The sequence below is a fragment of the Tenrec ecaudatus genome, chromosome 15 (genome assembly GCF_050624435.1).
Source record: "Tenrec ecaudatus isolate mTenEca1 chromosome 15, mTenEca1.hap1, whole genome shotgun sequence".
Classification (NCBI taxonomy): Eukaryota; Metazoa; Chordata; class Mammalia; order Afrosoricida; family Tenrecidae; genus Tenrec; species Tenrec ecaudatus.
This window is the reverse complement of record NC_134544.1, coordinates 114,788,178-114,811,662: the sequence shown is the minus strand read 5'-3', so window position 1 is coordinate 114,811,662 and position 23,485 is coordinate 114,788,178.

The following is a 23,485-nucleotide window of genomic DNA, read 5'->3' as shown; positions in this document are numbered from 1 at the left end:
GACCCTCATCTGATCTGAAAGGTAGCTTCATGAAAGAGAAGAGACACAGAGGCACACACCACAAGGAAAAGGAGGCGGAGATTATGTCAAGCAGCCACATAATCTGGCAAGGATTTCTGAGAGTGCCAGAGGTTGAGAGAGGCAAGCAAGGACCTTTCCCTAGACCTTCAGAGAGACTCTAACCCTGCGGGTGCCTTGGATTCAGAATTCTAGCCCTCAGAACCGTGGTGGGTGGGCCTGCAATTCAGACCCAAGCAAGTTGCCTGTCTCTGTAGGTGACTGAAAGTGAAGTTCCAACATGTGGACGCTGATGGCCAGGCATTTACTGGCCTGGGTCATAATGGGGAGGAGGCCAGTCTGCAGAGAGAGAAAATAAGGGTGAGAGCAAGACTGAATGCCAGCAGCTGTCCAGAAAAAAGCACAAGCTGTGTTCTTGACCCACTTTGCCTGACCCTGGGTCCATGCTTGCCCTTGGTTCCATGCTTGTCTGTGACCAGCACTCTGCTTTTTCTCCCAAATTATGTCAGCCTGGGCATTCTTGTAATGAGTTCCCCTTGGTGCTTAAGGAAGGTCAGTTTCTGTCATTAGCCCCCAAAAGCCCAAACTAAAGCATCTCCCCGCTGGTGAATGAGGTGCCCATCACTCTGTGAAGGTTAGACTGCTTGACCATCATTTCCCAGTAGCTGGTTGTGGGTTATGGAAGCCAGCTAGGTTCTGTGGGGACTCAGGACTTAGTAAGGTTCCATTACTTACTACTTCGTTACTTTGCCTCTGTGATTGGTTAATTATAGTTTAATAAAATTAAGTATATGTATATACATGCATATATATGTATTTATATGACTTATAATACCATATTTACATCTGGAAATTTCTCAAGAGCTCTAAAGTATAGCAACAACATTGCTTGTCTTAGGATAGAGACTTTGCCTTACCAGGATAACAAGGATGAAAATCTCTGTATTGAATGAAGATCTACTTGCTTCCGTATACAGATTGTGGAAATCATCTATGGAGAATATATTCTAAGTCTTCATCTGAATCTGTTCGTCTCATGTTCTTACTTTGGGCTGTCAGAAACCACTTGCCCTTCCCAGCCCCCTTCTTTATACATAGACCTTCAACGACACAAAGAATCAATTTAGAATGCACCTTTTTTTCAATAATGGAGTATTACGCATCCCTAAAAAGCAGCGATGAACGCATGAAGCATATCGCCGCATGGGAAGAGCTGGAGGAAATTATGCTTTGTGAAGTAAGCCAAGCACAAAAGGGCAAGTACTACATGAGTCCAATGAGGTAAGCTCAAAAAAATTCAAAAGGGGCATAGGGAAGAAGCTACTGTATACATAGGTCCCTGGGGTGAGGTCCAGGTAATATGGCAGGGGCCAGACTACACTCAGGGATTCATATGGGATACATATGGTAGCCCGTTAAAAGGGAGAGGGGGAAAAGGTATGGGTAGCCAGGGGAACAGGGCACTAACCCACAGGGGGAGGGCGTTGATTGTGTCTCCACAGGGAAAGAGGGACCAGACTTCAACCCAGAGCTCCAAGACAAGAACACAACACACTGACGCGAAGCAGGGAACCAATAGAGAAGCCTGAGGGGGCACCCCCATTACCAACTAAGTGGACAGCACCACTTTCTCCCCAAGAAGAATTCACTTCAGAGGACAGTACTGATGCTACAGCTCATTTTAACTCTAAACAAATCAAAGAAATAATGTACAAAGAGGCTTCAAAAATTCATAGGAAAACAATCCAGGATTTCCCCTTGAACTTTTTGAAGACCGGTATGTATGAAATTTATACGGTAGGAAAAGTAACCATCTGGGCTTGTTCCTGCCTTTCTCCAGATTCTAAAATCCTTTCTCTTCTCCCTTGTTGGTTCTAGCCAGCTGTCCCGTTGATTACTTACTCTGTCAGGGAAATAGAGTTATAGCTACTTCTTACAAATGGAATATTTTTAAGCATTTTATTAGGGACTCATACAACTCTTATCACAATCCATACATACATCAATTGTATAAAGCACATCTGTACATTCTTTGCCTTCATCATTTTCAAAGCATTTGCTCTCCACTTAAGCCCTTTGCATCAAGTCCTCTTTTCCCCTCCCTCCCTGCTCCCCCCTCCCTCATGAGCCCTTGATAATTTATAAATTATTATTTTGTTTCAAAGGAATAGAAGCAGGCTTTTCTTTATAAGAGAGCTTTATCCTCTACTCCTCACCAAGGAGAGCTTTTGCACCCTGAATTCCATACAGTTCACTCAATGGAGGGCTTGCAGATTAATTTAAAAATAAAGTTTAAAGCAGAAGTAGTCTGAAATACTTTTTCCCCCACTGATATAACTTTATTGTTTTGTTAGGATTCCATTTTGTTTCACCATTGAAAATTTTAGCATCTAATGAGATTTACTGTAAATGTAAAGATCTATCCGATTTTTGAAGATTTTTTTAAAAAGAAGGTGAAATAACTCATTAAGATTCATATACTGACTGCCTATTGATGTGATAGTACTGTGACATGCAGGGTTGTACATGTTATTAACATTGGTTTCACCTGTGTCTGACTATTTTGAATACTGGTCCTAGCCAGTTGCAATCTAGTCCCCGATTCATGGTGACCTCATGGGTGTCAGGGCAGAACTGGGCTCCACAGGGTTTTCGTGGCTGGTTGTTCATGAGCAGACCACCAGGTCTTTCTTCCAAGATGTGTCTGGCCAGACTTGACCGTCCAGCTGTTTGCTTGGCGACCAAGCATGCTAGCCAGTGGTACCACCTAGAGACTCCATAGAGGCTACTGGAAACCAAAGTAACATGACCACTGTCACCCCCATTGTGTCCCGACTGGACAGCTCTGCCCTGCAGCCTGTTGAGTGACGGGCCTGGGGAGAAGGCAATTGTGAAGAACATCCATTCTCATTATCACCATTTGGCTGCAAGGCACCTTCGTGCTAAAGAAAGGGTTCCCTCTCTCCTATTGAAGGCAGCTTGGCTGCAGCGAGCTCCCAGGTCCAAGCATCACGCCCTTCCTGAAAAGGACATGCACAACATCCCTTAAGATCCCCAGCCCAGACCCCCGCCATGGTACCCTGATGGCAGAGGTTGTCAGTTGAATACAGTAAACAAATCTAGCACTCTCTTCATCTGAAAACCTCAGACAGATTGTGTCAACAGAGCTATACTGACAGACTGAAAAACCTGGTGAAACCCTAGCTGTCTGGGCCAAGATGGCTACTGCTCATGGACCTGCCCTTGGTAAAGCAAGCCAAGTCACAGATAAAAGCCGGAGAGGCAAGACAGGGAGACACGGAGCAGGTGCAGCTCCCTTAGCTGATTGTAACCATTTTAAGGCTTCACTTTAAGCAAGCGATCTCCAAAAGCCATCTTAAATTTGTTTTTACAAAAATCTATCATCTTATGAATCATCCAAAATCTTAGACAAAGTCTGTGGAAGAGAGAGGCTCGGTGGCCTCACAACATGGCATCATGGCCCCCAGACCAGCAACATGAACACCATTCAGAAGCATGCTGGAATGCACATCCTTGAACCCCATGCCAGACAGGCTTTAATCTGAATCTTCTGGGTTACCAAGCCCCTGGGTGATTCTGATGACTCATCAAGTGTGATAGGCCCACACCCGGAGTTTCAAAAAACGAAACGGAGAACTGAGTTGGAAGGCCAGTTTGCTGTTCACTTAGGCAAACGGTTATTAATTATCCTAAGCATCAGTTTCAGCATCTGTACAATGGAGCAGCAACAGAACTGACCGTGTCCCACTTGTCAGTCTCATATTGTACTGGCGTGCAGGTTGCCGTGACACTAGAATGCTTCGGATACTTGTAGAGTCACCGTGGTGGAAAGGTTGCAGTGGAACTTCCAGACTAAGAGATCAGGAAGCACAGCCTAACAATCTACTCCTGAAAATTATCTAATCAAAGCCTTATGGATCATAACGGAAGGTTAGCCAATAGGATCATAGAAGCTGAGCTCCTGTGCTGGAAGGCGCAATACCATGGGCACAGTAACAGCTGTAAGGGTCCCAAAGGTGATGACTGTGGTACAGCAGCTGACACGGTTTCAGTCTGTTGTCCCTGAAGTTGCTGGGAATTAGAACGGATCAAGTAGCAGCAATAACAGAACTGTTTTGTGACATAGAGAGAGAGAGAGAGAGAGAGAGAGAGAGAGAGAGAGAGAGAGAGAGAGAGAGAGAGAGAGAAAGAGAGAGAGATCAGGTATGTGGTCTGAATAAACCCATCATGTTGTATGTCATTAACAGATTATTCTTCCTAGACGCTGTGTGTGCCTTGTTGGAGGTAGGTAGGGGGAGGAGAGGTGACAAAGAGAGCGGGTGATATTAGGCAGAATTACAGAGTAGTTCCAAAGTGACTTTGTCCCCTCTCCCAGGGTCCCCTGTGGAGCCCACCAGACTGGCTTGCACTTCCTCGCAGCAGGGGATGGAAACGCTTCCTACCAGTTTGCCTGCCTATCCTTCCTCTTTAGAGGCTTGCATCTCCTTCTGAAGTGGTTAAATTAACACAACTAATTTAATGTGTCTTCCTTTCTGGGGAGTCATATAGCCCCTCGAAGATGCAATGGGAGCTAGGGCGCTCTCTAGGGAAGTGTAGAGAACCCTCACACCAAATTGATGAGCAGTGTCATGGACCCACTGAAGCCCAAGGGGGCCTGAGGACAGGAATCCCTAAGGTAAGTCCAGGAGCCATTCAGTGAGACTTCGGAAATGAAAAAGCAAGGAAAAGACAGAGGGAACGTGGTAACAACTGGCCGACCTGCCTCCATCCTTGGATAATCTGATTTTATTTTTTCACCGCAGCTGTTTTCTGCTGAGGGTCATATTTCAGCTAAGGATCTCTACTTGTGAGAATTTTAGGCACTATAGCAGGAGTAGACAGAGTAAGTAAAAAATAGAGCTCTATAGCTACATATCAACATCTACACGTTGATATATAGTTATAAGGAGCTGTGGTGGTGTGGTGAGTGGTGAGTATTGGGTTGGGCTGTGAACCACAAACCCAGCAGTCTGCGGCTGTCTGCACCTGTAAGATTTACAGCCTCAGGAACCCTAGGGAGCAGTTCTGCTCGGTCCTTGTTGGGACACAATCAAGTGAGCTACTCCTTCACAACTGATGGATGTACATGTATTTAATTTGCTATGAGTTGTAATCAACTTGATGGCACTGGGACACGCAGATATGTCTATATATACAGAGACAAAGGATCAAATAAAATAAAAGCCATTACTGTCAAGTGTATATTGACTCACAGCAACAATATACATATAAAACTCAAAAACAAACTCACGACCATTTACTGTACATGCTCATGTATAAGCCAAGTTTGTCCAGCACAGTTTTTGTGATAAAATTACGTGCCTCAGCTGATATTTGGATCAGCTTATACTCAAGTACATGCAGTAATCTATTCCAATTCCTGGTCACTTTTAGGACAGAGTAGACTTGCCTTTGGGGGCTTCCAAGACTATGAATCTTTTTAAAATCATTTTATTGGGGGCTCATACAACTCGTATCGCAATCCATACATCCATCCATTGTGTCAAGCACATTTGTACATTTGTTGTCATCATCATTCTCAAAACATTTTCTTCTACTTGAGCTCTTAATATCAGCTCCTCATTTTCCCCTCCCTCCTCGCTCTCCCCTCCCTCATGAACCCTTGATAATTTATAAATTATTATTATTTTGTCATGTCTTACACTGTCTAACGTCTCCCTCCCTTCGCCCACTTTTCTGTTGTCTATCCCCCGGGAAGGAGGTAATATGTATATCCTTATACTCGGTTCCCCCTTTCTACCACACCTTCCCTACACCCTCCCAGTATTGCCGCTCTCACCACTGGTCCTGAAGGAATCATCTGTCCTGGATTCCCTGTGTTTCCGGTTCCTATCTGTATCAGTGTACATTCTCTGGTTTAGCCGGATTTGTAAAGTAGAACTGGGATCGTGATAGTGGGAGGGGAGAAAGCATTTAAGAATTAGAGGAAAGTCGTATGTTTCATTGTTGCTACACTGTACCCTGACTGACTTATCTCCTCCCAGTGACCCTTCTGTAAGGGGATGTCCCATTACCTATAGATGGGCTTTGGGTCCCCTGTCTGCACTCCCCATCATTTATAATGATATCCTTTCTTTGTTCTTTGATGCCTGATGCCTGATCCTTTCAACACCCCGTGATCACACAGGCTGGTGTGCTTCTTCCATGTGGGCTTTGTTGCTTCTGAGCTAGATGGCCACTTGTTTACCTTCAAACCTTTCAGACCCCAGACACTATATCTTTTGATAGCTGGGCACCATCAGCTTTCTTCACAACATTTGCTTATGCACACATTTGTCTTCAGCAACTCTGTCAGGAAGGTTTGCATCATGGAATGCCAATTTAATAGAACAAAGTGTTCTGGCATTGAGGAAGTAGTTGAGTGGAGGCTCAATGTCCATCTGCTACCTTAATACTAAACCTATGAATATATGCACATAGATCTTTTTCCCCACCATCCTATATAAATATATTTACATGTGTACATGCCTGTATTTAGACTTCTATAAAAAGCCCTTTGCCTCCTAGTTCTTTTCTCTATTTCCTTTTACTTTCCTCTTGTCCCACTATCATGCTCAGCCTTCACTTGGGTTTCAGTTATTTCTATCGGTTACATTGTCCTTGATCAATCCCTACCAGTCTTATCACACCCTCCTCACCACTAATTGTGGATCACTTGTTCCCTTGTCCCTAGGTTGGTCAACGCCACCCCTTTTCCCCCACCTCCCGCTCTCCCATGACCCCTGGAACCATCGGTCCCATTGTTTTCTCTTCCAGACTGTTCATCCAACCTATATTATCTAGATAGACTTGCAGAGATAATAATGCACACAAAAAACAAGACAAAGCAACAAAATAAATCACAACGACGACAACAAAAAATGACCCAAAAATGAATAAATAATTTTTTAATGGAAAACCCTGTATATAGTTCAAGGTCTGTTTGTTGGCCTCTCAGAGTGTCCTCCAGTTGAGTCCAATGGGGTGCCATACTCTGGCCTCAAAGTCTATCCTTCACACTCCCTTGGGACCTCCCTGCTCCCCCTACTGCTCTGCCGCATGCCCTCAGTGTTTTGCCTCGGTGTGGTGGGGTCAGACTGGGCCAATCCCAACATAGTGGGACCAGCCATATGGTGTACACTGTGCATTGGCTATTATGAGTGGGATATCATCCTCCAGGCTTGGAGGGCCAGGATTTGCTCCACTCTCTCTTCCTCCCGCTTCATTTGCTCCCATGTGCTCTGATCATACATGTCCCTCTCCCAGAGATGCAGTTTCAGTGTTGTCCTCTAAAGTAAATTCTTCTGGTGGGAGGAGCAGTTGTCCACGTAGTTGTCATTGGGGCCAGACCCTCAGACCCCTCCACTGGTTCCCCTCTCCATGCCAGCACACTGTATTCACATCCTGGAACACCAGGTTTAAATCTGGTTCCTCATTCCAAGACTATAAATCTTTATGAGAGTCGAAAGCCTCATCTTTCTCCCAAGGAGCTTCTGGTAGTTTTGAACTGCTGACATGTTACCAGTCCAACATGTACTCCACTACACCACCAGTGCTCCCAATATAGATTGGTTCATTTTGAGGAATTATCTCACCTGTAAAGACTGATGAATTCAAACTCTGTCGGTCAGGTGAAAGAGAAAAAATTCCATCAATTTCAATCCCTAAATCCAAAGATCAGGTAACAGAAATGTGAGGAGTGTTCTGGCAGGATGTCTGGAATGACATGGAAGCAGACTATTCCCTTGGGGAAACTGCCTATTGACTCTTAAAGCTGGTTGAATGAACCTCCCCTTAGTAATGTACCAACTAATCTGTTAAAGATAAATGATTTAATCATATCAAATTACTTCATAATAGCCATTTAACCAGCGGTTCTCAACCTGTGGGTTGCGATCCCTTTGGTCAAACGACCCTTTCACAATGGTGACCCGATTCATAACAGTAGCAAAATTACAGTTATGAAGTAGCAATGAATATAATTTGTGGTTGGGGGGTCACCACAACATGAGGAACTGTATTAAAGGGTTGCGGCATTAGGAAGGTTGAGAACCACTGAATTAGACTGATGTTTGACCAAACAACTGGCTCCACAGCTGAATCAAGTTGACACATAGAATTAGCAGTAACATCAGAGACAAAAAAAGCGAAAACCAAAACCAAAATAAACACCTATAGCTATCAAGTCAATTCTGACTCATAGGAACCCGCTAGGACATATTTGAATTGTCCCATAAGGCTTCCAAAATCTTCACAAAAACAGACTGCTACATCTTTCTCCCGCAAAGTGTCTGGTGGGATCTCCCTGTCTTGAGAAAAGTGCCTTCAAACTCTTCTCATCTGTCAGAAGAGTTCTCAGTGGAAATATTGATTTTAAACACATTTACAATTTCCAAAGGACCGTTAGTGCCTGAAGATTATCCAGTGCTGACAAAAGCATAAATGTGGTTAAATCAGAAAAAATGACAAGCTAGAGATGTGTGTATGACATGTTAATTTTTCATCCTGTTTCTGTCATTCTCACTGAGCTTATGAGGCTGGTGACATGTTTGTGTTGTATTTAGCTGTCACCTAGCTGCAATTTACAATGCTCCCTGGGATCGCACATTGGGTTGACGGAGACAGAAACAGATTCATAATGACAGCCTTTGTGGCTTTGGGCATTCTGAGTCCTGCAGATGCTGTTACTTGGTGTGAAATCAGATTAGAAAGACCAGAGGAAAAGAAAGACCAGAGGAAAAGACCAGAGGAAAACCAACATTCCCTGAACAGAAAGATAAAAGACCAGCACATGCAGGGTAGCATAAGCCTGTTAGCATGGAGTGTTTCACAGGGTTTTTCCCACATGCTGAGGACCTGGTCAGCACCTTGAAGATGTGCCATGTGGATTAAGAATCCAGGAGGAAGTTGGACGTGCCTGACCCCCATCCTTGTGCCCTGGGACCAGTTCATGGGAGAGGAGGTGAAAGACCAGGTTGGCATTGGCATGAGCAAGGCAATGGGCCCAAGAGGAAGGCTGTTGTTAAATCCAAAAAATGTGATAGCTGAGTGAATTGGGAAGAGGAGGAGGCAGTATTGACAAGGAAGGAGGCATGCATCTTAGTGTCTTAGTATTATTATAACAAAAATATGAACTATAACAACAACAACAACAAAAGCAGGGTGGTTTTAACAAACAGCCACTTATTTTTTCACAGTGAAGAGTCTAGAAGCCCAAACTCAAGGTGCCCATTCTAGGAAAGGACTCTCTGGTGACTCTGGAAGAAGGTCCTTGTCTCCTCAGCATCCATTCCTTGGCTCCTTGATGATATTCATGTGGCCTGGCATTGCCATCTCACTTGTTTGTTTTATCGCTTTTATATCTCAAAAAAAGGTAGACTTAAAACACATCCTGAAAAAAAAACAAAAACACATCCTGACTTCTGGGAAAGATTGTTACCAGGTAGGTAGCTCACTCTGTGAGCTCCATGGAGATCATGGGTGGGGAGATCTGGGGACAGAGTGTGGGTTCTGAGGCTGTCAGTTCAGGGTGCTTCTTTGAATCAGGAGCTGACTCCCATCCCATCTCTGGCACCCATGGTGGAGACCCGGGTCTGTCACAGGAACTGGTCCAGCCCCAGCCGTTGTGTCCCAGCCGGCCTCAGTGTCCCACGTGCCAGCCTCCCAGCAGAGGCTCATGCAGCCACAGTGTGATACCCCAAATGGCAGGGGCCCCTACCAGGCCTTCCCTGGGCCATTAACAGATGCAGCTGGGCCTTATTTCCCGCCCACCCAAGTGCAACAAAGGTGAAACACAACCCATCAGGGCAGTTGGCTACAGGCAGCATGCAGAAGCATTCCTACCAACCTCCCAAAGAGAGAGCCCAGGGTTCGCTGACTCCCAGGAAAATGGCACTGAGTTCCATCAAAATGACACATAAACAGCAATCTGCCTCAATACCCTCAGCAAGAAAACAGGAGAAAGAAAATCCAATGTCAGAGGATGACCTGAACCTAACAGAGACAGACATTGCCTTGCCACAGAAAGAAAATTCAGAATGCTGCTTAGTCATACAGGATATGGGGGGAGCAATACAGAAAAAGGATTAAATGGCAGAGGAGATAAAGGCCATGCACCAAAGGGAAATACAAGAGCTAAGGGACAAATAACCAAAGCCAGTAGCAAATTTACAGACTTCCCCAATAGACGTGAGGAGGCAGAAGATCAGTTCAGAGACCTCCAGGATAACGCGATCAAATAAGATAATCAGAGAAGTTGAAGAAATCTTGAGAGCTATGTCTGATGCTATGAAGAGGTAAACATTAGACTAATTGGACAACTGAAATAAGACACAATGAAGAAGCCAATGGCAAAAATAGTGAGGGGATTCTTAGAGGAAAATTTCCCCAGCTTAAGAACTGAAAACTAGGCAACCATTCAGGAGGCTGAAAGAATACCAGCTAGATTGATCCCAAGAAGCCCCCGGGGCATATAATAGCTAACATATCCAACTTTGAGGAAAAGGAGAAAATTACGAGAGCAATTAGGGAAAAACAAATGCTTCCCAGCAGAGTCTGATGGGGTACCGTACCCTGACCCCAAAGTCTGTTTTTTGGTATTCCGGGGGGACTTCATTGCTGCTCTGTTGCATGCCCCAGCGTTTTGCCCTAGGGTGGTGGGGTCAGATCGGGCACAATTCCCACACTGTGTCTGCAGTGTTGTCCCTCGAAGAGCTATGGGTCAGTGAGGGACGTTGTGTCTCCTGGTGGAACCAACCCTATGGTCCTCTCTGTGCACTGGCTGCTCTGAACAGGAACATCGTCCTTGGGCTTTGGTAGGCCAGAATATGTTCCACTCTCTCTCTCTTCCTCTTGTGTGCTCTGATCAGACGTGTCCCTCTCCCTGAGCTGTAACTTCAGTGCTGTCCTCTGAAGTGGATTCTTCTGGGGGGGAGGGAGGAGTATCCATGTAGTTTTGATTGGGGCCAGCCCTGCAGACCTCTCTATTTGTTCCCTGCTTCATGCTGGTATGTGGCATTCACATCTTGACACAACGTTTGAAGTCTGGTCCCTCTCTCTCTCTCTCTAGTGGAGATATAAGCAACACCCTCCTCTTGGGGGGTAAGGACCCTGTTCCCCCAGTACCCATGCCTTTCCAGCCCCCCCCTTTTTAGTTGGCTACCATATGTATCCCTGGATTTGGCTTGGCCCTGTCATACTACCTGGACCTCACCCCAGGAATGTTTGTATACAGTAGCTTTTTCCCTATGCCCCTTTGCACTTTGAAACTTACCTCAGTGGACTCATGTTCCGCTTGTCCTTTTGTGCTTGGCTTACTTCGCTTAACATAATTTCCTCCAGTTCTTCCCATGTGGCAATGTGCTTCATGCATTTAATCCACTCGTCAGTTGATGGAAATTTGGGTTGTTTCCTACTCTGCAAGTGTGAACTGTGCCGCAATGAACATTGGAGCTCAGATATTTGGCCATAGTTTGTTTCTTGCCTTTTCTGGGTATATACCCAGTAGAGGTATCACTGAGTCATATGGTAGCTCAATTTCCATCTGTTTTAGATATCGCCAAATTGATTTCCATAGTGTCTGTACATACCTACAGATCCACCAGCAGTGGATGAGAGTTCCTATCTCACAACAGCTCCTCCAACACTTGTTGCTTTCTGATTTTTTGAATTGGGCTATCTTTGAGGGTGTCAGGTGGTATCTCATTGTTGTTTTAATTTGCGTTTCTCTTATGGCTAAAGATCGGGAACATTTTCTCATATGTTTATTGGCCATTTGGATTTCTGTCCTTGAGAAACTTCTGTTCAGGTCCTTTGCCAACCTCATCAGTGGGCAATTAGTTTTTTCTTTTTGTAAGCTAGCAGAGTACTATAGATTTTAGTAATAAGGCCTTTGTGTCTGATGTGTCATTGCTAAACATGTTTTCCCAGTTCGTGGGCTTTTGTATTACTCTCCTGGTGAATTATTTTGATGTACACATGTGTTTTATCTTCAGTATACTCCACTTGTCAATTTGTGCTTCCTCTGTGTTTGTGTCCTTCCCTATTTCTGATAGTCTATATATTCCCTGCACCAATGTTCTCAGGTTTGTTCTAATTCCCTCATAGATGGCCCTAATAGTTTGGGGGTTTTACCTCAAAGTCTGTGATCCACTTTGAGTTTATTCTTGTGCACAGAGTGAGGTAAAAGTCTTGCTTCATTTTTCTGCAGGTAGATATCCATTTTTCTAGCACCACTTATTGAAGAGGACATCTGCTTCCCATTTGATATTTTTGGGTCCTTATCAAAGATCAGTGGTCTGTATCCTGATGATTTTATTTCTGGGTTTTCTGTTATTTTCCATTGGCCTGAGTATCTGTCATTACACCAATACCACACTGCTTTGATCACTGTGGCTGTATAATATGTGCTAAAGTCAGGTAGAGCAAGCCCTCCCACTGTGTCCTTCTTCTTGAGAGTTCTCTGCTAATTCTGGGTTTCTTCCCCTTCCATATGAAGTTGGTAATCAGTTTTTCCAATTCTTTGAAGAAAGATGATGGTATTTGGACATTAAACTTATATAGTGCCTTAGGCAGAACTGACATCTTTACAATATTGAGTCTTCCTATCCATGAGCTTACAACAATCTTCTGTTTGTTGAGGTCACTCTTGGTGTCTTGTAATAGTGTTGTGTAGTTTTCTTCATACAAATTGTTTGAGTTTTTTAGTCAGATATATATCCCTAGATATTTCAATGGCTATTGTGAAGGGTACTACCTTTTTGATCCTATGTTAGTCTGGATAGACTAGAGGGAGGCTCATATGTGTATAGGAAAGAGCTTTATATATAAGAGCAATTGAATATCGAGAAAACAGCCCAGCACAGTCCAGATCAAGTCCATAAGTCTGACATTAGCCCATATATCCAATACCAATCTATAAAGTCCTCTTCAGACTCACAAAGCATATGCAGTGATGGTGAATACAGGAAGACCACACTATAGTGGGTGGGAAATCATTTGCATCCAGTGGCATTGTAAGCATCTCAGTGCTGGCAGGGGATTCCAGGTCTGGCTGCATCAGGGTAGTTTCACGTGGCTTCTGGTCAGAAATGTCTCCCATGGAGTGAGCAGAGAAAGAGTGTGTGTCTCCCACCTCCAAGGAGGAAGATAGGAGTTCCCAGAATCCTCAGGAGAAGGCCATGTCCACACAGAGGCCTCATTGGCTATGACCTGATTGACAGACTAGTCTCCACCCCTTCGCTCTCAATCCTCTCAAATTGACAAGCGATTACATAACTACCCTTTTCTGTGGTCTTGTCCAATGTATATAGCAGTCGGATAGATTTCTGTTTATTGATCTTGTATCCTGACACTCTGCCATATTCTTCTATTGCTTCCAGTACTCCCCTTGTGGAGCTTTTGGGATTTTCCATATATAAAATCATATCATCTGTGAATAACGATAGTTCCACCTCTTCCTTCCTCAGGAATACCTTTGATGTCTTTTCTTTGCCTTATGCTGTTAGCTAGTACCTCCAGTACAATGTTAAATAAGAGTGGGGACAAGAGGCATCCTTGTCTGGTCCCATTTTCCAGTGGGATTGTTTTGGTCTTTTCTACATTGACTACCACATTGGCTGATGGATTTTCATACGTAGCTTGCATTATATTGAGGAATGTACCTTCCATTACTCAATTCCATTCCTTCAATTCCATTCCAGGTAGCATTGCCCATCTAGAGCAGAGGCCATGGGGCCAAGGGGATGAGAAACCAAGGACCAAAGAGAGGCATGTCTCTTGGCACAGGTGAAAAGGAGTTGTCATTACTGGAAGAACGATAGCCTGATCATTTCTGATCCTGCAGTGTAACCTCTTAAGATGCCCAAAGAATCCCATAATTTTGAGTAGTGCCTGTGAGTTCTGTGTGCCATTGCAATGAATTCTCAAACCCAGAAGAGATTGTTGTGGAAGGGATGATTGGTGTCAGATCTGATAAAAAGTTTGGAGGATGGAGTCATGTCTGACCTCTCCCTCATAAGAATTGGCCTTGGAATTATGTTGAGTTTGTTCTTCTTCCCCTTTTGAAGTCAGAGGAAGTCAAATGCTTTGCCCATCTTCTTTTTTATACACCAACCATCCCTTTGATGACACACCTTTCTGATAGGAGCTGTAATCAATGGCAATGGGACACAGAACTCACATATAAATACTTACAAGTATTGGGTTCATCAAAAATGCTCAGGATACAATTCTTTGATTAGGACAGCCTACTCTCATCCATACCTGCAGGTATGCCTCTCTCTAGTCTTTGCCCTCTTAGTCACAGGGTCCCTTGGCCTCTGCCCTGCTCAGGTAAGCATTACAAAGCTCCTTTAGCGCTTCCAATAGATGTCAAAAGGGCGCTGAACTCCACAGCCTCAGCCCAAAGATACTTGGCGCTAGCTTGATGGGTCAGTAAACTCAGCTCCATTGGTTAAATGCCTAGAGATCACCCACTCTGCACGTGAGCCCCCTTCCCAAAGGCACTCATCTTTCTCACTCTGGACTAGGAAGCCAGCCTCGCTATCTCGGGTTCCTGGTCCTCTGGCTCTGCTGGTTCTCCACCATAGATCTCTGCTTCCTGATGAGGAAGGTGCAGCACAGAGAGATCTCAGACTCTAAAGGATGCATTCCACTCCCAGCTCTTCTTTCTTCATGATAGTAAGATTCTGCATCTGAGATGATTCATTTCATACCCAGCAGAATAGCAAAACTGACCAATCTCCACGTTAAAATTCTAAGTTTTTGAAAACAATGAACCTTGGCTCACATTTACTCACAACTGAATCATATCCTGTAAGCATCTTCCCCCACCTGCTTTTGCCCAGACTCCTCAGGAGAAGAGGAGCCCAATGTGTATGGTCCCACTCAGTTGTTTGGTGGCGGGGGGGGGCGGGCGGGGGACAAGGATTACGGCTAGAGGAACCAAACCAAGACAGTCACTGCACCATAGACAGTCTCTGACTTAGTAAGACAATCACCGCACCATAGACAGTCTCTGACTTAGTAAGACAATCACCGCACCATAGATACTCTCTGACTTAGTAAGAGATGAGTTCCTTCCAGACACAAAACCCTCCATGTCTTTTTCTTATAAACATGAATAAACACAAGAATAGCCTACGAGAAGTGGCTCTAAATTTAATCTCCTCAAAAATACCATTTTATAGATCATGAAATAGTGCTGTTCTTGGTTTGGTTTGGTTTTTACTAAAAGACTTGATTTGCATATCAACTGTATCCCTCATGCTAAGGCCTGATTCTCTCCTATCATGGGCTAAGAGGTGTTGCCTTTCAACTATTTTTGAAGTATGGGAACTTGCCTCCAAATGGTTCTCCAAGACAAGGTCATTGAGCCCAAAGGCACCTCCTGTGTGTGTATGGCTGAGGGTGGAAAATACATAGGTAATAAACATTTTCCATTTTTACTATCTTCACATGCACAGTTCAGTGACATTAATTATATTTATCATGTTATTCAACCATTGTCATGAACCATTTCTAAGTTTTCCATCTCTAATAGCAGGAGCTCATTTCCCCCTAATCATATGACTTCTATTTCTCCTCCCTCCAAGTCATCCTTGCTCACCACTCTGATCTCTTGCCTGTTCTAGAATTTGCAAATGAGGAGGAGTCACAAAGTAGTTATCCTTTTGGGACTCACTGACTTACTTCTTCCAGTATGGTGTTCCAGGCTCAGCTAAAAAGGCATTCCTAAAGATTCTCCCAATGATGCTAGTTAGTCCCTCTTTTAAAATGTTACGTGGGAGAAAAGCATTGGACTTTCATTTTGGTTCTGCCCATTTGTTCTGTGTCCTTAAGGCGCAGGATCTGAGTCACTTCGTCTTATGCTTTGTTTTTTAAAAAATGTGTAACATGGGAATAATGATAATAATTGTGTTTATTTGAAGCAAAAATAGCAAATGTTTTCTGTAAAGGAGCAGATGGCAAATGGTTTAAGTTTTATAAGCTGCAACAGCCTCTGCAGCATCTCCTTAGCTGTGCCATTTGTACTGAAGCAGCCACTGGCAATACTTAAGGATGGGCAAGGGTGTGTTCTGATAACAATACCAGGAAGTGAGCAGGAGGAGGCCCACTGGCCGTAGTTTGGCAACTCCTGACTTAGCAGATAAAGCAAAACTGCGCATGTAGATAAACTGGAAAGTACTGTCTAAATGTAAGCAACAGTGAGTAAAGAGTCGCATCACAGGCTCAGGTGAGCTCCAGGAGACCTCGATGAAGTTGATAGCGCAGGGTCAGCAATTTTCCCTGAGGGAGGTGTGCTGGGGTCCAGGTGAGTTGGTCATGCTGACATGCCGGTCCACAGAGGAAGCCCCTTCTCATTTCTTTTTATGGAAAGAGTATAAGAGTGAACTTGAGTACTACGCATCACTAAAAAGCAGTGATGAACGTATGAGGCACACAGCGGCATGGGAAGAACTGGAAGAAATCATGCTAAGCGAGGTAAGTCAGGCACAAAAGGACAAGTACAACATGAGCCTGCTGAGGTAAGAATTAAAATTTTTTTAAAAAGCAAAAGTGGCATAGGGGAAAAAGCTACTGTATACAAACATTTTAGGGGTGAAGACTGTGTAGTATGGCAGAGACCAGACCAAAACCAGGGATGCACATGGTAGACAAAGGTGGAGGAGGTGGGGAAAGGAAAACGAAAGGATGAATATAAGGAAGAAAAGGGGAGCGGGGACATGGAGCATTAACCCACCCAAGGGGAGGGTATTGTTTATATCTCCACAGGGAAAGTGGGACCAGACTTCAACCCAGTGTCGCAAGGTGTGAATGCAATATCCCGGAGTGGAGTAGGGAACCAGTGGAGAGGTCTGGGAGGCTGGCCCCAGCACCATAAATTAAGTGGATTCCTGCCCCTCCCCCGAAAAGAATTTGTTCCAAAGGACGACATTGACTCTGCAGCTCCGGGAGATGAACATATCTGATCAGAGCACACGGGAGCAGATGAAGGGGCAGGAGGAGAGACTGGAGCACAGCCTGGCCCACCAGGCCGTGAGGATGATGTTCCTGAGTAGAGCAGCCAGTCCACAGAGAGAACAACATGGCTGGCCCCACTATGAGAAATGATGCCAATCAGTGACTAAGGGCGATATAGGGGACTGCACCGGAGACACAGTGTGGGAATTGCACCTGACCTGAGCCCACCACACCGAGGCAAAGCACTGGGGGAGTGCAGCGGAACAGCAAGGGAATGGAGTGGCAAGGTCCCCAGGGAATGCTGAAAGTGGACTTTGGGGCCAGGACATGGTGCCCCAACAGACTGGACTGGAAAACGCTCCTAAGGGCCAGCAAACGATCCCTGAACTAACTATAAGCTTTTCTCTTGTGAACTGTTTTGTTCTGTTCTTTGTCACTGGTTTGTTTTTGTTGTTTTGTTGTCTGGTTGTATACTGTTGTTTTGTTTTCCTCTGTCTTGTTTTCGTGCATGTTAGTGTCTCCACAGGTCTGTCTGAATAGGACAGGCTGGATGAACTATCTGGAGGAAAAACAACAGGACCGACAGTTCCGGGGGGACTTGGGGTGGGGGGTAAGGGGGGGTAAGGAAGTGGTGTTAACAAACACAGGGAAAAGGGAAAAACATGGGACCCAAAATGGTAGAGAGGGAGGAGTGGCAGGCCTGGTGGGAAATGATCAAGGGTAAGGTTGCTTAGAGAAGAGGTATACTCTAGCCCAGGTGGCGACGAAGCATGGTAGTAGGACCGGAGGAAAGTCAAGGGAGATGGAGGAAAGAGCTAGAAGTCAAAGGGCATTTATGGAGGTCTAGACAAAGACATGTACATGCAAATATATATAAGAGGATGGGGAAATGATCTATGTGTCTATATTTATAGGTGAAGTATTAAGGTGGCAGAAGGACCTTGGGCCTCTACTCAAACACTCCCTCAATGCATGAATATTTTCTTTTATTAAATTGGAACTCTATGATGCTCACTCTCCAGACACAACTGCTGAAGCCAAAGTGGGTGAACAAGTAAATGTGGTGAAGAAAGCTGTTGGTGCCTGGCTATCAAAAGAGATAGTGACTGGGGTCTTAAAGGCTTGAAGATAAACAAGCGGCTATCTAGCTCAGAAGCAACAAAGTCCACATGGAAGAACACACCAGCCTGTGTGATCTAGTGGTCCCAAAGGGATCAGTTACCAGGCATCAAAGAACAAAAAATCATATCATTGACTGCACACCTCCATGACAGGATCGCTGAAGACAAATGGGTGCATAAGTAAATGTGGTGAAGAAAGCTGATGGTGCCCGGCTATCAAAAGAGATAGTGTGTGGGGTCTTAAAGGCTTGAAGGTGAACAAGCGGCCATCTAGCTCAGAAGCAAAAAAGCCCACATGGAAGAAGCACACCGGCCAATGCGATCACGAGGTGCCAAGGGACCAGGTATAAGGCATCATGCAAAAAAAAAAAAAGATATATGTGTGTGTATGTATATATATGTGTGTATATATATACCATATTAAATGAAGGGGGAAGTGCAGAGTGGAAACCCAAGGCCCACGTGTCGGCCAATGGAGATCCCCTCATAGAGGGGTTTAGGAGAGGAGATGGGTTAATTAGGGTGCGAAGTAGTACCGATGAAGAACACAGCTTTCCCCCAGATCCTGGACGCTTCCTCCCCCCATCTACCATGATCCGAATTCTACCTTGCAGGGCTGGATAGGGCAGAGGGTGTACACTGGTGCATCTGAGGGCTTGAGGCACAGGGAATCCAGGGTGGATGATGCCTTCAGGACCAGGGGTGTGAGGGGCGATGCTGGGAGAGTAGAGGGTGAGTGGGTTGGAAAGGGGGAACTGATTACAAGGATCCACATGTGACCTCTTCCCTGGGAGAGGGACAGCAGAGAAGGGGGCGAAGGAAGACTCTGGATAGGGCAAGATATGACAAAATAACAATGTATAAACTACCAAGGGCACATGAGGGAGGGGGAGAGGGGAGGTAGGGGGAAAAAAAAGAGGACCTGATGCAAAGGGCTTAAGTGGAGAGCAAATGTTTTGAGAATGATTGGGGCAGGGAATGTATGGATGTGCTTTATACAATTGATGTATGTATATGTATGGATTGTGATAAGAGTTGTATGAGTCCCTAATAAAATGTAGAAAAAGAAAAGAGGAGAAAAAAATGATTAGGGCAAAGAATGTACAGATGTGCTTTATACAATTGATGTATATATATGTATGGACTGTGATAAGATTTGTATGAGCCCCTAATAAATTGTTTAAAAAATGAGTGAACTTGAAGTTTGGGACAAAAATTGATAATATTTATATTTGTTCAGATTATTAAATTAGATTACATGCACACAGTGTGTAGCATATAGATAACTTTCATAGTAAACATTAGTCCCTTCTTGGTGTAATGCAATTACCAGATGGGTTACTTCCAGGTAGAAGGTGCTGATCTGGGAAGTACAGAAAAAGCTTGTGTTACTTTGCTTACTGTGATGGAAAGAGATAATCAGCTGTTCTAGCTCCTCCACTGAAGATTGCAGAAGATTTCATGGGCTTGGATGTCTGCATCAAGCACTGAGTTGCAATATTGAAAGATTCTATGGGAAAATACTAAACAATGCAGGAAGCATCGAAAGAAGATGGCAATAACACACAGTCACTATGGCAAAAAGAACTAGTCGACATCCGACTATTTCAAGAAGTGGCATATGATCAACCAATAGTGCTGAAAGAAGCAGTCCAAGCTGCACTAAAGGCATTTGCAGAAAGCAAGATTCTATGAATTGGTGGAACACCAGATGAAATGTTTCAACAAGCTGATGAAGCACTGGAAGGACTAACTCACCTATGCCAAGAAATTTGGAAGCTAGCTACCTGGCTAACTGACCACAAGAGACACATATTTATACTCATTCCAAAGAGAGGTGAGCCAACAGAATGTAAAAATTATGGAACAATATCATTCATCTCACATGCAAGTGAAATTTTGCCAAAGATCACTCCACAGTGACTGTAGCAGTACATTGACAGGGAGCTGTCAGACATACAAGCTGGATTAAGAAAAGGCTGTAGAATAGTGCTGATATCAGGTGGATCTTGGCCACAAGCAGGGAATATCAGATGTTTACTGGTATAAATCACAAAAACTATGGATGGCATTGAGAAAAATGGGAATTCTCCCATACTTCATTATGCTTATATAGAAACTGTACATGGACCAAGAGATAGTTGTTTGAACAGAACCATGTAATACTACATGGTTTCAAATCAGAAAAGGTGTGTGTGCAAGTGTTGTAGTCTTTCCTTATACTTATTCAATCTGTAGACTGGGCAAACAATCCAGAAAACTAAACTACACGAAGGAGAACACTGCATCGAGATTGAAGGAAAGCTGATGAACAATTTGCAGTATGCACGCGACACTACCTTGCTGTTGAAAGTGAGGAGGACTTGAAGCACTTGCTGATGAAGATCAAGGATTTCATCTCTCAATATAGATTATAAATCAATGCAAAGAAAATTTAAATCCTTGCAACTGGAGTAATAAAACACATTATGATAAATGGAGAAAAGATTAATGTGTCAAGGATTCTATCTTGCTTAAATTCATAATCAGTGCTCATTAGAGTTATGGTAAAGAAATCAAATGACGTATCACCTTAGGTAAGTCCGCTACACAAGACCTCTTTAAAGGATTGAAGAGCAAGGATGTCATTTTGAGGTCTACGGTTCACCTGACCCGGTTCATGGTATTTCAATCGCCTCATAAGCATGTGAAAGTTTGACATAACATAAAGAAGACTGAAGAAGAATTGGTGCATTTGAATTATGATGCTGGTAAAGAATATTGAAAGCACCATAAACTGCCAACAGAACAAATCTGTCTTGAAAGAATTACAACGAGAATGTTCACAAACTTTGGATATGCTTTCAGGATTGACCAGTCCCTTAGAAAAAGACATCATGTTTGACGAACTGGAAAGTCAGAGAAAGAGTGGAAGATCCTTAGCAAGATTGATTGACACAGTGGTTGCAACAATGGGACATAATTGTGAGGATGGTTCCGGACCAGGCAGAATTTCATTCTGTTGTTCACAGGGTTAAGAGTCGGAACCAACTTGACAGCACCGAACAACCACCACCCTGGGTATTCAGAAATAAAAGGCTCTAGCTGTGGTAGTTACATAATCCGGTGTCAATTGGGGACTCGATAGTATTAACCGTGAAGGGGTGGAGTCTGGTCTGTCAATCGGGTCATACCAAATGAGGCCTCTGTGTGGACATGGCCTTCTCCTGGGAATTCTGGGAACTCTGGCATTTCCTCCTTGGAGGCAGGAGACACACACTCTCTGCTCACTCCCTGAGAGATGCTCTACTGACAAGACACATGGTGCTGTGACCTGGGAGCTGGGGAAGCAATCCACTGTCCCCAACAGCAGGGATTGAGTCCCACCTATTGTGGGAAAAACAATCATGTCTGCTTGCTCTGGTGTCTTCAGGGAGATAACTTGACAATCATTTACCATTAGTTGCAAGTAGTGTCCAAGATCTAACACATATATTTGGGGGAGTCAATCTGGGGAACAGCCTTTTTATATCCCACTGGGTAGGAGGAGCTGTTTCCAAGGTGGCTCACTCACATGGCATATCCATAAGGATGACTGAGCAGTTTCAGGATGGTCTCTGACTTTCCGCATAATAAATGCTCCCAGCAAGAGAGAGAAAGAAGAATCCACAATGCTCTCAGAAGTCATGTGCTATCTTTTCATATTATTCTATTGGTCAGACAGATCAAGCTTGATACAATGTAGGAGACCAGACAAGGACATTAATACCAGGAGGCATGAATAATTGGGGGAAACGTTGGGCCATCTATAGCACAATCCACAGATAACAGGCTCCTGCACAGAGCGCAGTGCAGAAGACCGGAGCCTGGATGAGGAGGCTCAAAGGGAGAATAGAAAGCGCAGAATAAGGCAAGTCACATACGGGCCAGAGACGACAGTCAGTGTTTTCCTTCTCCCATTGCTCACCGTCTTGGATCACATTACTCTTGGTTTAATATTTCTTCCAGTCCTCAACAGACTGTACAAGTTATCTTTTGTAGCATGTTTTACATAATATCTCACATGACGATCAAAACAGCTCTGTGAGTAGGCATTTTTAGTCTCATTTGTACAGATTAAGAAACAAAGGCTAAAAATGGTGAAGCAACATCTAAGTATGGCAGAAAATGCTGGAGTCGAGCTATAAATCTAGGTACCCTGAGGCTCAGCTAGCAGTCCTCCCACTTCATTCTGGAGTACCGTGGCTACTAAAGGAAAGCATACTGGTCACCCGTGTACAAATCCAGATGTTCTACCCACACACGTGCAGGACTTTACAGAAACGCAGCTTAGAGAGAGGAAGGGAGTCTTGGTGATTCGGTCCTATTATAATAGAAATACCACAAGTGGGTATCTTTAAGGAACAAGAATCTATTTGCTCACAGTTTAAAAGCTTGTTCTCTGGATTCATGGTGCAACTCTAGAGCAGTGGTTCTCGACCTTCCTAATGCCAAGACCCTTTCATACAGTTCCTCATGCTGTGTTGACCCCCAACCATAAAATTATTTTCGTTGCTACTTCATCACTGTCATTTTGTGACTGTTATGAACTGGGCGACCCCTGTGAAAGGGTCGTTTGACCCCCAAAGGGGTCACAACCCGCAGGTTGAGAACGGCTGCTGTAGAGGAAAGTTCCCTTGGAGGAAGGCCCTTGTTTCTTTTGTTCTGCTGCTGGGCAGTCTTTATGTGGCAGGGTGCCTCTCTTCCCTGATTTCTGCTTGCTCGTTTCCTTATTTAATCTCAAATTTCAAAAGGGACTGATTTAAGGCAGGACCTACACTAGTGCTGTCTCATTCACTTAAAACCATGGCTTGAGTCACGCACATCTTAATACTTAAAGTAACCACATTACTTTTCAATACTCTTTTTTATTATAAATCATTTTTATTGGGGGTTCTTACAGCTCTTATCAGAATCCATACATAGATGCATTGTGTAAAGCTCATTTGTACATGTGGCCATCATTTTCAAAACATATGCTTTCTACTTGAGCTCTTGATATCAGCTCCTCATTTTCCCATCCCTCCCCACCCTCCCTCCCTCATGAACTCTTGATAATTTATCATTTATAATAAATTTTTCATGTCTTACATGGACCACTGTCTCCCTTTACCCACTTCTTTTGTTGTATGTAAATCATTATGACTGGTTCCCCCTTTCTCCCCCCACCTTCCCCTTTTCCTCCTGGTATTGCTACCCTCATTATTGGTCCTGAGGGATTTATCTGTCCTGGATTCCCTGTGTTTCCAGCTCTTGTCTGTACCAGTGTACATGCTCTCTGGTCTAGCCAGATTCATAAGATAGCA